General features: G+C 40.4%; 1 protein-coding gene across 2 annotated transcripts in view; it reads left to right on the top strand.

Annotated features, from left to right (window-relative positions):
- The first annotated feature begins 6,033 nt into the window (after positions 1–6,033).
- tulp1a (TUB like protein 1a) overlaps positions 6,034–15,077 on the top strand; it is a 51,382-nt gene continuing 42,338 nt past the window's right edge. The window contains exons 1-3 of one of the 2 annotated variants that reach the window (XM_087306460.1): positions 6,034–6,279; positions 6,365–6,524; positions 12,097–12,171. The gene's annotated coding sequence lies outside the window, so the exon portion shown is untranslated. The remainder of the gene's footprint in view (positions 6,280–6,364; positions 6,525–12,096; positions 12,172–15,077) is intronic. The other variant, XM_087306452.1, reaches the window with a different exon arrangement.

Below are 15,077 nucleotides of genomic sequence, written 5' to 3' on the forward strand. Positions count from 1 at the left end.
TATATCTGGTATTGCTTTATTTATTAAAATGAGCTCATAAAATCTTTGATAAAACCGATTCTAGATTGTTCTGCATAGCACTAAATGACAAAATGATTAAATGTTTATTATTGTCAGTTTTGTCTAGCAATACAGTATTATGTTTTCCATTAATCACTGATATATACTTTAAAAGCCTGTTAAAGGATCATCACAGTACAAGGAAACAGGCTTCACGGTATAAAATAAATTATATAACAGATAGTGTTTACTGATTGATTAATTAATTGAAGTAATAAAAATAAATTATAATCTTAATAATAAACTAATAACGTAGCACTGACTATCAATAAGGCAACAAGTATTTCAAGTATACTTAATAATGAAGTTATAAGAAATTATACTTGAAACATTCTCTAAAAAAAGTATCTTTCTCAAAAACAAAATATTTTAAATTAAAGAGCCCCTATTATGGTTTTTTAAAATTACTTTTGGTGTTGGTGCTTAAAATTACGAGAGTTTTCCAACAGAAATAACAATACGGCAGGGTGGTGGAAGATGGTTCTGAAATACGGGAAACTTCCAAGAAAAAATGGTATCGTTGCCAGGTATGCTCACAGATACTTTCTACACTCTGACTACTTCAGTATTGTTGATAAGCAGTGTTGGGAATTTCTCTCTGTCTCACGCTAAACACTGTTAACCAATCACAACAGACTGTCATCGCTCCAATCAACAGAGATTAGCATCGCGCTAAAGAGGGTTTGGGAACAAATGAATCACTGAACGAATTATATAGGAGTTGTTATGATAATTAGGTAAAAATAAATACATATAATAAGACAATGGAAGTGTTTTTTTGACCTTGCATGCATATCAGGCTGTTGTTGGAGATCCCCAAAACCAAAATATGACATTTTCTAATGTATAATAGGGGCTCTTTAATATATTTCCTGGAAGACTAGATTATATTTATCTTGTAATGACATTTAAATGGTTATTGGTTAGTTCTAGAGTGAAAAATAAGCATTTCCATATGCGTGACTTTAAAACATCAAGCCTCTTAAACTGAGTTTTAAACTCTTAAACTCGCATGCAAGCTTAAGTCAATCACGGTGTTATCACAAACAACTTACCAAACAAATCTGCTTGTACAGCATTACAGTACTTATATTAATAAGTCAAATGTTTATTCACTTTAAGTCAGATTTAGTCTATAGCATACATAGTGGAGCCAGATTAATAGCTGTGACTTAGTATTAAAAAACCTTTATCTGAATAAATAGAGTGTACATTTACCTTTAGAGGCTAAATGTTGTTTCTTTTTAAAACCTAGGGAACTGCCTCGTCATATAGCTACCGCCTACATAGGCAGCAATGCAACTATTATAAAGGTCACAAACTCATTTCACAATTTACTTTAGTACATTTGGTGTTAACATGTTGCTATGTTGATGCTATCCCTCAGGAACAAAACTATAGCAATGTACGATAAATACTACAGTGTTTTTGAATCAAACTATAGTAAATACCTTATATGTTGTGGTAATTCTATGGTAACAGCAACTATAATAATATGAAAAATTGCCATATAGTTTTCTGAAACTATATGTTAGCAATGCACCGCAGTTTACAAACTGAAGCATGCTAAATGATTTAATACAATTATTGGTGACACTTTATTTTGACGGTCCATTTGTTGAATTTAAGTTACATAGCATCTACATGCAAACTATTTCCCAATAGATTATAAGTAGACTCTTAGGTTGGGGTTAGGGTTAGTGTAAGTTGACATGTACTTGCAAAGTATCTTTTAGTCAGTCAAATGTCTGTTGAAGGAGCAGTCACAACATGTATTAAGCAGACAGTCTACTAATACTCAAATGAACCATCAAAATATAGCTTTACCCAATTATGCATCAGTTCACTGTAGTTAATTTAACAGCATGCAACAGCTACCATTCAATGACAACGTGTTGTAAATACTACAATGTATACAGTATAACAAAATTTCCAGTATGGTTCTAAAACATTATAGCATCTTCTATAATATTATCAACACTCAAACATCTTCAGAAAAAATATTTTTAACATAAGATTTATTAAATAAGTGATTTAATTCAGTTAAACATGAGCTTGCAATGCATTATGGGATTGCATTGTCCATGAAAGACACTTGAGAATTGAGCTAAGATGAGCATTCAAGTCTTTGATGCCTTAAAATTGAGGGCAGCTCACTAAATTATAGAGCAGAATCTGTCTCTAATATATGGAAAACATAATAAAAGTGTTTAAAATGCATTCGTTTAAACGATCTCGTAAAACCTGTTCATCAAAGCAGCTATTAAACAGAAAGATGACCCATCTGCCCAGCCACAACCAAAGCCTTTTTGATAAATGGCTGCCATTTTTAAGTGCATGTGTTTGTTTACGCATCACCTATGCCATACCACCTCTTGGCATAATCATAAACCAAGCAATGGATAGCCACAAAGGAACATCTTGCCTGCCTCTCTTTGGATTTTGCAAATCAGAAAGAGGTAAACAAATCGAGCGAGATCAACAAAAGGCCTTCTATCTTACCTAGCGATCAAAGAACACAGCCGTTAGCCCTCGCAGCCGTCCAATCGCAGGAGGTAAACAGGCAAATCAATTAGCCTGCTGAAGGCAACCTCCCACTGCGTTATGGCTGCCAAGACCATATGTGATTACGAAATTTGCTGAAATCGCACACCCGAAAATGGCTATCGATGATCTCGCGTTAGATCCTGAGTGTTTGGCACAAGTTCAGCGATTGAAAAAAGTGTTACATATTCTTGTTTTCATTTTAATTTGCTTCCCTCCTTTCCGTCGCCGAGTCCTTGAGTCTGGTGCCAAGAAAGGGGCAGAGCCTGTATGCCAGGCTGCATTTCAATGAACGGAGGAGAGGATGGTGGGTAGAGCGTTGAAGGGTGGGGGATGTTGGCAAAGGAAGACTAAGAGGCCACAATTAAAAAATATATATAATAAAAAGGGGGGGAACTTGAGACTTGTGCAGAGATTTGTGCAGTGTTCATTTAACGTAGGAGGGGAGCTTCCCCATTGAAAATCCCTCCGGCGTCCACATAACTGAAAATTAGCCAGAAGTATGTGTCAGGCAAATCAGAGATATGGGTTGCACAAACAACGGATGTTTCACGCTTTTTACTATTTATAGCGTTCATCGCTATCTTTGCATCTGTAATCTTTTGTTTGCACAGCTGTGGATCAGCATTCTTTACATTGGTGAGAACAAATCAAGCAATTTAGCCTCGAAGTGCAACTAGTGTTTATACCGATTTGTTTGTGCACATTCAGCTTTTTTTTCCTGTTCTAGTCACCTGTGACTTTGTTTCTCAGTTAACTCTTCTGAAATGTCATTAATCATGCTGCTTATGATCCCTGTCATCAACCTCCACCACAAAGAAACGCCCTCACTGCAAAAATAGCGGTCCCCAAAAAACAGGAAGTTGGGCTTGGCTTGACCTTGGCTGACTCTGTCACGCGGTCTCTCCGGAGAGCCTGCTGTTACTCATCGAAACTCGACGATAAGGATTCTGCCTTGCCTTGTTTATACAAAGACCTTGCAGATTAGACTTAGATCTCTGCCCCCGTCTGGGGCCGTGTAACTAATAGGCTCGGAGCATATGCTGCGTGTCTGTGCATTTGCGGCCAAACAGCAGTGTTTTCTCACCTGCAGCGAATTTTCCACCGTCAAGTCTTTCGTTATAAACACTTCATCCGAATAAAACTTCACGTCTGAATTCAGAATTCTCGGCTAAACTAGTGCTGGTTGTATTTTTTAGGGTTAAACTGTGTTTGTTTTTACACTTCCTGTTTGCTAATGTGAGGTCGGAGCACAGAGTGCATCAGATTGTCAGCTACAGTAAATGTATGAGGGAGCGGGGCTGTATGGGAAAGGGGAAAAAAAGCGAGGGAGAGAGAAAAAATATGAAGCTACATGATAAGTTCATCTGAGGAGAACAGGGGGTGGAGGAAATGCTCTCCTTTCCTCCCTCCCTCGCTCCACTTTTTTTTTTCCTCTGTTGCCATCTCTCTCTGTCCCTGAGCAAAATAAACATGTGTACGCAAACTTTTGTGCCTCTTTGCTGAGTTTTTCCCATGGAAAGCAGCAAATTACCTGCCTTCCGTCCTTTTGTTGACGAGAAATAATGCACAGAAGAGAATATTAACGAAGAAAAATCCTTAATATATAGCTAAGACAACTAACATCAGCACATCATGTGCTGTTTCAATCAAACGCCATCATTTTCACAGCATTTCTACTTTAATATTATTAAATCAGAATGACGTTGCTAGATTCTGCATTAAAGATCCCTTTAATTCACTCAGAAAAACCCCTTTAAGTAAAAATAAACTTACTACAGTAGAACACAAACACGTGGCACATCGACGCCATCTTGAGAGCTCCCCTTTGTAATTTTTTGAAAGATGTGAATTGCGTTTAAATCAATATATTTTCAATTTCAGTGGGCAAGTGTTGTCCTGTAACAACAACCACAACGTTTCAACTTCTCAGAAGAAAGCCATTCACTCGGTTTTAAATTCATTTCACAAAAGCAACCTACATGTTAAAATGTGTCATGTCAGTAAATTGCAGCCATATATTAATTTGAATCACTTATATCAATCTAGAATGTGCCTGTCTTTTTCTTTCTGTCCGTAATATTACATCAGCCGATTCATCAGTTCATCCCCCGATCTGCACAACCAATGTCATTTTGTTGAGACTTTATACGATTGCTTTCTAATTGGTTGATTTTTTTGGCTTTATTTCACAAACTAGCGTTACTTGATTCCTTTGAGATTCATCTAACTTGCACTGCGAAAACAACATCGAGAAAAAAGCAGCCTAATAAAGCAGGAGAGTCCTACATTTTGATAGAAAGCCTGCTGAATATAAAAGTTATTTGATCATATATCTCATTTCATAACTAATAAACAAATACTCTTCTACTGTACATGCAAGATGAACTTTATGCTTTCTTAAATGTATGTAAATTACACCCTGCAGCTGAGCTCTCATTGGCACGTTTTATATATATATATATATATATATATATATATATATATATATATATATATATATATATATATATATATATATATATATATATATATATATTTATTTATATATATATATAAATACAATAAAAAGCTGGTACTAATCTAGAAAAGAAATACAAAAGGTGTATTTTACAATATATATTTAACTAATGGAGTATTAAACAGGCCATCATTAGTCATCACAAGCAAAACTAAAATAAATAAATATTGAAATATAACATCAGTGTGTTAATACCTTTTCAGAAGCGTTAAGGTAGCAACCAAACACTATCGGAACATCTGAAGCATCAAATGCATTCAAAACAAACTTAAATCCCACAATCAACCGCACAAAACAACCCAAAACGAAGGAAACATACACGCTGTCCGAAGCAATGCACAGCAAATTGTCAAAATGTCTTAGTATTTTTTTTTTAAATAATCAACAACAAAGTCAAATATAAGACATGAATAAAACGATCATCAATTACTTGGCCGAAAGTCGTTTAGTGTTGTAGAAATGGCGGAATCCGAGGCATGGGCTCAGGGGTGAAGCAGACACGTTTACAAGAGGAAGACAACAGTGAACAAGAGAGCCAGCTGAGTGAAAGAATCGACAGCGATGCTTTAAAAGATTGCTTAAAAAGTGAACAAAATTGACGGGAGATTATGAAGTATGAAATATAAAAACGTTTTAAAAGTAAGGGCGGAATACCTGCAGGCATCAAGAAGGCTTCAACGTCAAAAACACAAGGCAGGGTGATGGCGGCGAGAAGAGGAGACTCGTGCACATAGTACGCCTATCTCGGGGAGAGAGACCTAGAAACGTGCTGCCACCAAACATGCTCTTTCACAGGGTTGTGGCTGAAGAAAGAGCACGTACAGCGGCCTCCGTTTCACCCGCCTCACCACAAGCTCTTTCTCCCTGCCCACTTTGGCACAGGATGCAAAGTGAAAGACAGAAGCTGAGAGAGGGAGAGAGGAGGTGGAGAAAGAAGGGGACTCTGAGCAACTTAAAAGAAAAGCAGAGATCGAGTTTTTGCGATGCAGAACATGCAAAGTGGTCATAAAGGTACAGTTATTGCTGTGTCCGCAAAATGGGGCATTTCTATGGGCATGGAAGAGGGTTAGCACGTATCCCTGTTTCCTAGCGATGGTTTCTCCAGGCAGAAACTTTTGGAAATGACTTGACCAAAACAGGTCAGAGATAAAAAGGTGAGAAACTGAGTAACATCTAATTCAGAAAGAGATGAATACTTACTACTTCCGTGCTTTTTTTGTGTGTGTGCCCTTTATCCAGGCATGTGACCAACCCCTTCAACAGTTAGTCAATGCTTTCTGTGGCTTCTGAAGGAATATAAATAACCATTCCAAAAGAAGTGTGAGAGGATGAAGAGTTGATTTTGCTCGCCCCTGAGAATGCAGTGATTGTCTTTGTCAGCATTTGGCATCCGTCCCAGGTAGTTTGAGCCTTCCAGTTATAGTCCTCGCTAATCATTACACACATCCAGAGGCTGTTCTGCGACCGCCTGCGTTTTGAGTTTCTTTATCAGGGAAACATGACATGAGCGGTCCATTGTACTTCCTCAAAGAGCCTTGAAAGACACCACACTTGGTTGATCCCACTTGCCTGACTGATTCATTAGGGTGACATTGTCACCCAAGCGGCATTTGGCATGCAGTCAATTAGTTATGAGTAGCAAAATGCTACAAAAAAAGGGACGAGGAAGTTCTAGTAGTTTGCAGTGAAGTCACACCACCAAAAGTTTGTCCTCGGGTCCTTATCATGAAAGAGGAAGTGAGCACAACGTGTCATTTGTTGCAGTGGCAGACTCCGCATGGTCATCTCGCTGAGCAAGTTCTGATGTAAAACAGGATCACCCTTTACGGCACGCAGATGGCATCTTGTCAAAAGAGTCCACATTTGTCCCTTCTGCTCGCAGGCAGTGTCCTGGGCAGCACAGTGCCTGACGTCACAGTTCCTTTGTTATTGATACATTTACATATTTCTCATTTACTGAACTCGCTGAACTTCCTAGCACATCCGTCCCCCGTTCAGTCCTCCCAGAGAGAGAGAAAAAAAAGAGTCTCTTTAAACATCTTTTCGTATGGCGCCTTGCCAAAGTAGAGGAGCGTGAAAGCACAGGAGGAAATCCTTGATGCAGTGCCTTAGTTGCAGACACTACAAAGATTTATTTCGCGCTTTTTTCCCCCCCTCTCCTACAAATTTGCTCCCTGTGTCTCTTCCTGTCGAACTGAGGGGAGGCTGTAAAAAGTTTCAGCTGCACCGGCAGAGGCTGTCTCATTTGGCAGCAGTTCAAAACAGCATTGCTTGTGTCCAAAAGCCAGTCTGCTTGCCAGCCGGGTGAGTTTGAAAAGGCCATGCTACACTCCGCCCATGTTTGGGAGAGAGAGAGAGAGAGAGAGAGATGGGGCAAAGCTACGCGCCACAGCTCAGCCCTTCCCACCCTGCCTTACTTGGCAGAGCAGCTTTTTTCAGGACGGGGGAATCTAGGTCAGACCTTGTATGCCTGTTGTGGGACAGATCAGAGCACCTTTTCATGTGTGTGAGGTGTACACCTCCCTCAGTACTAACCATTTCCTGCACATGCCATCCAGTCATCTAAAAGCAGGATCTTGACAGTGTCCGGTTACCCCAGTTACAGAGACCCTCAACCCACCTGCACCTCTAAACGCTTTCAAAGAAGTGTCTGTGCTCCTGAGTTCTGTGGCTGGAAACGCACAGATGGGATGGACTGCTGATTGTTTTTCTGGGTGTTTGTTTTGGGTCTGTGGCCCCGCATTCATCTCACTTTCCAACCTGAACTGTTGACTTTGGCTTGGCGTGCCCCACAGGTGTTAGCATTGCATAAAAATGTACAGCTCAGAGTGACTGATGGCAGGTTTGAGCAGCTGACTGTCACATCTATAATCCATCACACCTGCAGAGCTTGTTTCAAACAAGTTCCCATGGCACAAGCTCTCATACTGTGCACGCTACTATCACTGCTGCTGGTGTTTTCAAAGCTGAATGTCAGTGAACAGTGGTAAAATGTGTTGGTTTATTTAAACATGCACTTTTTTATTTTTGTGTCTTTGTTGTTAGCCAAAGCTTCTGAAAATTTAAATTAAGAGTTGACATGTATTCATTAATTTTCCTTCAGCTTAATCTCTTTATTTAACAGGAGTCGACACAGCAGAATGAACCCCAACTTTACCAGCAAATGTTTTACACAGCAGTGCATGCCCTTCCAAGCGCAACGCAGTATTGGGAAACACCCATATACTCTCACATTCCCACACACACACACACACACACACATACACTATTGACAATTTAGTTTCTTTAATGCATCTATAGTGCATGTGTTTGGACTGTGGTGGAAACCAAAGCAGCCGGAGGAAACCCAAGCGAACACGGGGAGAACATGCATATAAGTCCACACAGATATGCCAACAGGTCCAGCCGGGACCTAAACCATCAACTTTCTTGCTGTGAGGTGACAGTGCTAACCACTAAGCCACCATGCCACCCATGACATGTATTTTGAATGATATTTATAAAATATTCATAGATTCCCTAGTAGCAAAGAATTCTGGCCAAGATTTGGCATAAAGCTGGCATAGCAGCCATTCATCCGGCACTGGCATACAGCATGTGGGCCAAACATGGCCCGGGTTTGGCAGAGGTAGCAACGTCTTTAATGCGGCACACAGGATTTGGGCCAGATGTAAATCGTAGTATTTGGCCCAGATGTTTAAAAATTGATATGTGGGCCATGTGAGTTTGGCCAGTCTTGACCCACATTTAAAATACAATTAAATAATTTTTGAGTAAATAAAAAAAATCTACCAATCAGGTCACTTTGAGAAAATGCATGCCTATGTTGTGCCTAAAGCACAATGCTTCATGGGTTTATCAATTTCATTGCAGTCATGACGCACCAACCCTGACACACCAACCTATCTGGCCCAGTTCAGGCCCAGTTATGTGTTGGCTGAGACTTGGCCCAGATATGGCCCGTGTTTGGCCCTCGCTGGAAGCCAGATTTGTTCCAGTCATGTACCGTAATTCACTGCAGCCTGTGGCCCAAGCAAAACCTGATTGTGTGGGCCAGAGAAATGTTGCTATGTGGGTTGTAGATTAAAAAATTGACAAGATTGTGAATAACGAATTGCAGAAGAACAACCATCTCTCTTTCTCTGCATTGGTTTTGAGAGCACTATTTGAAAACATGTAAATGCGTGTTTACTTCCTTTACACTCCATGACGATCAGGTGTCAAAGTTATCATAGCACATACTACTTTGCGCAATAGGCAACGGTGGAATTTCTGCTTTTCCAAAAGTCCCACCTACTCTCAGGGAGTGAATTTGCATTTGCAGGCCATCAGCCTTTTCTACACACTGATCTGGGAAAACTGCATGCATCGTTCTGGACAGAGTTTTGTAAGGTTATGTATTATATAAGAATACCTTGAAAATACCATGCAAATGATGCTTTGTTTACAAGTTTACCTGCTGACCAAACGTAGCTTTGTTTTTCTTTTTGCGTGATTAATATAAACTACTGCCATCTGCTGGTGTAAACTGTCACTCATGTAAACTGTCTCTCTTCAACTGTTATTATGAAGTGACATTTCATACAGTTTGATTGTACTTAGGTAAAAATGTCAACTCTGAGCAGGTTTTAGAGGATGCAGTATTACTTGTGTAGTCTTCATGTAATTGACCTCTTTAGGTGTTTTTTTTTTTTTTTTTGTCTTTAGATGTTCTTATTTGGGGTAGCCTGGTGGCTCAGTGGTTAGCACTGTCGCCTCAGAGCAAGAAAATCACTGGTTTGAGTCCAGGCTGGGTCAGTTGGCGTTTCTGTGTGGAGTTTGCATGTTTCCCTGCATTCGCATGGTACAGGTGAATTGGGTAGGCTAAAAATTGTCTGTAGCGTATGAGTGTGTGTGTGTGAATGTGTGTATGGACAGCCTGATCTCACGAGAAAACGTAAGTATTTTACGTTTTGCCAGTTTAGTGGCTAATTAATTTCGTACGAAACGGTACGATTTTAAAAAGGAGGCGTGGCACCTAACCCCACCCCTAACCCCAACCGTCATTGGGGGATGAGGAAATCGTACTAAATTGTACGAATTAGATCGTACGAATTCATACGAATTAGCCACTAAATAAAAAAAGTTACGAATTGCCGTGAGATTGTGTTGGTATGGATGTTTCCTAGAGATGTGTTGCGGCTGGAAGGGCATCCACTGCGTAAAAACTTGCTGGATAAGTTGGCGGTTCATTCTGCTGTGTTGACCCTGGATTAATTAAGGGACTAAGCCAAAAAGAAAGTGAATGAATGAATGAATTTTAAGATTTGGGGCGACGCGGTGGCTCAGTAGTTAGCACTGTCACCAAACAGCAGGAAAATCACTGGTTTGACATTTCTGTGTGGAGTTTGCATGTTCTCCTCGTGTTGGTGTGGGTCCAAAGAAATGAGCTATAGGTGAATTTAATAATCTAAATTGGCTCTAGTGTATGTGTGTGTATGTGAGTGTTTCCCAGTACTGGGTTGCAGCTGCAAGGACTAGATAAAACATATGCTGGAAAAGTTGGCAGTTCAGTCCACTGTGGCGACCCCATGTCGAAAGAAGGGATTAAGCTGAAGGAAAATGAATAAACGTTGTTATTTATAATTATTGAAGTTCACACACGACTTCATAGCTCTGCCGTGAGAGTCAACCACCATAAATTCTTTCACCAAGGGTCCAGCCTTCTCCTGTTCAGGTCCACCTGACATATTTTCGAAATATGAAGCTGCTAAGTAGTTTTAAGTGGCATGCTGAAAGCTCTGCTGGAGTGCTTGAGAAAGTGAAGTGGTCCTCACTCTTTCCAGAGAGTGTGGTGGAGTGTATTATCATTGCTGGAGAATAACACACTGTTGCAGCTTAATGGATCGCTAATCCACAATAAACTCTGTTAGATATTTAAAATTCAAATGGCGAAAGCTTGTTTTGAAGATGCTTTGGAAAAACTATTCTAAATGCAAAGATGGGAGAAAACAGCAGCAAATACTTTTAATATGTCAGTCAGTAAGACTATTTGTGTTTGGCCAGACGGACAAGTAATAATAACACAAATATGGACAAAAGTATTTAAGTGAGTAATAAATGTCAACAGGTGGCACGGTGGCTCAGATTAGCACTGTTGCCTCACAGCAAGAAGGTCGCTGGTTCGAGTCCCAGCTGGTAAAGTTGGCGTTTCTGTGTGGAGTTTGCATATTCTCCCTGTGTCCGCATGGGTTTCCTCCACAAGTCCAAAAACCTGCTATACAGGTGAATTGGGCAAGCTAAATTGTCCGCAATGTATGTGTGTGCATGGAAGTGTATGGGTGTTTCCCAGCTGGTTGGGCATCATCTGCATTAACATATGCTGGATAAGTTGGTGGTTCATTCCGCTGTGGTGACCCCAGATTAAAAAGGGACGAAAAGAAAATGACAGAATATATTTTAAACTATGGTTGTAGATAATGTTGTACAGTATTGTCACGGTCACAAAAGGAAGACAAGGATGGTTATCTTTTACACCCCCATTCACACGGGGCGTCAGCGTCAACGCCTCCCATTCACTTTGAATGGGTGATGTCAAGCGTTGCCGAACTGCATTGTGGATCCTTCGGCGCCGCTTCAGAAGCATTGCTCGCTGCAGAAGTTGGGACTAGCTCAACTTTTTATGCGCCGATGGAAGCGTCAGCCAATCAGATCGCTGTATGCAAATACACCAGCTAGACAGTGGCCTATTGCGGACTGAATTTCATTGGCTGACGCTGCTATGACAATCGCTTTAGCCCCCATCTCAGACACGGCTTCAGTTAAGCGTTGACGCTGAAGCCTCGTGTGAATGGGGCGTTAGGGTATTTATTTAAAGCAATGTCTATAATGCAGAGGGACAAAGCATGTAAGTGGTGTTGCAGAATGAGAGCCAATCAACCACCAGAATAGCTTAGCCACTTTTTTTATTTGTTGCATATATGCATCCACAGGTGAAGAGAGACATTCACGTAAGAAGGTGAGAGGGAGAGAAAGGAAGGTGGATCATCCAACTTCAATTCCAGCGGGTGAGTGAATCAATGAGGTGAGTCTTGACAGTGTGTGGTGATTGCAGGTGTGAGGAATCAGTACTTTGGGGATTGATAACGAGTGTGGTGAGAGGTGGATGAGAGAATGGTGATTTGAGCAGCAGGAACGAGCCGGGGATGTTGATTGGTTGACTTTCGGTTGATTTTAGGTTGGACATTGACATCGGCACGATTTTAGGTTGTGTTGGAAAGTGACCAAAATCCAACTTCTGATAGATTTTATAATGGTCATGTCCACACAACGTCAAGGTGCAACATGATTAGACGTTGATATTTGGTCGTCTTTAGGATGATTTTAGGTTGGACATTGATGTCGGCCTGACGTTGGGTTCTGACGTCAACCCAATTTTCATTTCAAAATAAAATCCAACATCCCCATGATGTTGGAGTATGTTAGGGTACAACGTCAATATGACGTCATGTTGACGTCAATATTAGGTTAGATTTAAGTCGTGACGTCAGGTGACCAAAATTCAATGTCAACGTCCAAAATTCAATAGTCAACGTCTAAAAACATTGTTATTTAGACGTCCAATACATTACGTTGATATTTGGTTGATTTTAGGTTGTGTTGGAAAGTGACCAAAATCCAACGTCTGATAGATGTCATAATGGTCATGTCCACATAACCTCAAGATGAAACATGATTAGACGTTGATATTTGGTTGACTTTAGGTTGATTTTAGGTTGGACATTGACGTCGGCCTGACGTTGGGTTCTAACGTCAACCCAATTTTCATTTCCAAATAAAATCCAACATCCCCACGACGATGGAGTACGTTGCAGTACAACGTCAATATGATGTCATGTTGATATCCTGTGCCTGCAGGGAAAAGCTGAATAAATATTTTTTTAAATGACTCTACTGTGATTTTAAGGCCCATTTTAATACAGTATTAAACTTTTATTGTGTGTTTGATTTGATCAGATGTTTATTTATCAGAGGGATGAACCGCCAACTATTCCGGCATATGTTTTACGCAGTGGATGCCCTTCAAGCTGCAACCCAGTACTGGGAAACATCCATACACACTCACATTTACGCACAGCCATACATTAAGACCAATTTTGTTTACCCAATTCACTTATAAAGCATGTCTTTGGACTGTGGCCCAGAGCACCCAAAGGAAACCCAAGCTAACATGGGGAGAACATGCAAACTTCACACAGAAACACCAACTGGCCCAGCCAGTTGCTGTGAGGCGACAGTGCTAACCACTTAGCCACCGTGCCACCCTGTAATCAGAAACTATAAACATGTTTTGTCTTCTTAGTCATTCAGTATGCTTCTTAGCATATTTACCATAAGAAGCTAGTAGCTTCATATCATGCTAGTACATTAGGTGACACATTAGGTGCCATAAGCCATAAGGTTCAGCTCAGGACACCAATTTCCACTCAGCTGCCCGGTCAAAGTAAAGTATAATAAAATGACCTGTCGTTCAAGAGCAAGATAAATACATAGCCGAGTATGTGTTTGGGACAGACTCAATAGTGTCTCTGTACAAACAACAGAGCAGCCGATTGTCCCGGTTATTGCCAGTTACTCATCGACAGTGGCCCCGCCTGCGAAATGCCGGTCAAGTCAGGACACATGTCTCTCTCTCTCTCTCTAACCCATTTTCTCAGAGGCAGAGACTGGAGAAAGAGCTTCATCACAACACAACCCCAATTCCCTGAGGGCTTCGTGTTGTTGCAATACTGAAAGAGAGTGTCATGGTGTTGCTTTGAAAGCTGCCAAACACACCCTACAAATGTGGAAAGGGCGCAGGTGATGATCTATAAAAGTAAAATACGCTGACGTTTAAGGTTTTAATATGGCGTTTTTATATGCTCTATAATGCTGGGGCCAGTGTAGGCCGTCTGTGTTTACTCGAATGAGTTAGTGTACTCCAGTTGTGCACTTACAAGGAGATATTTTCCCAAATCCTACAGCCACAGCACATGTAAACATATGGAATATTTTAAGACATATTTTGTAGGATTTTGTTGGCCAGCGTTTCGAATATCGCCATATATTAGTGGGCTTTTTATTTGGCTGTTGATGTTCCTTAAAGGGGTTCGTTCACAGTGAATATTCTGTTAATAGTCATGTCATTTCAATCTCTCTTGAGACCTTTGTTGATCTTCAGAAGACAAATGAACACATTTTAAATGAAATCTGAGAGCTCTCTTGTACACTTTAGACTGCAAGGGTCCCAAGACATCATCAAGCCATTCTATGTGATTTCAGTGGTTCAACTGTAACCATTTGTAGCTCCGAGAACACTTTTGGGTTAATAAATAAATTGTAAGGATGGTGAAATTGTAGTGTTTGCAATTCAATGGAAAAATTCTCCCCATGGATAAAAAAAGTGACTTTTTTATTTTTTATTTTACTTTAATAGTACTAAGCTAGAAAAATTCCACACAAGACACTTACATCCATCCCACATACCATATGGAATGATGGCACTTCAGCGGTCCGCTCCTGTTTGCCAGATCTGGGCCACAATTAAGCCATAGCAATAACACATATCAGCCAGAATTCAACCAAATGAACCAGAACTGACCCTATTCTAGGCCACAGTTTGCTTTTATTCTGGCCCAGACACTTACATCTGGACCACATACTGAATGGAATGATGGCTCTAGGGCGGTCCGCTTCTGTTTGTCAGATCTGGCCCACTAATAAGTCAAAGCAATACCACATATTAGCCAGAATTCAACCAAATGAACCAGAACTGACCCTATTCTGGGCCAAAGTTGGCTTTTATTCTGGCCCAGATCTGGCCTATTACTTCTAATAATTGATTAAACATTGGTGAACATCAGTGGCCCACATATTCCTTAAGATAACTGGGCCCTGTTGACAAAACGTAAAACAGTCACGTTTCCTCATGAGA

Source organism: Danio rerio, chromosome 23 (assembly GCF_052040795.2).
Source record: "Danio rerio strain M-AB ecotype USA chromosome 23, GRCz13ab, whole genome shotgun sequence".
Lineage (NCBI taxonomy): Eukaryota > Metazoa > Chordata > Actinopteri > Cypriniformes > Danionidae > Danio > Danio rerio.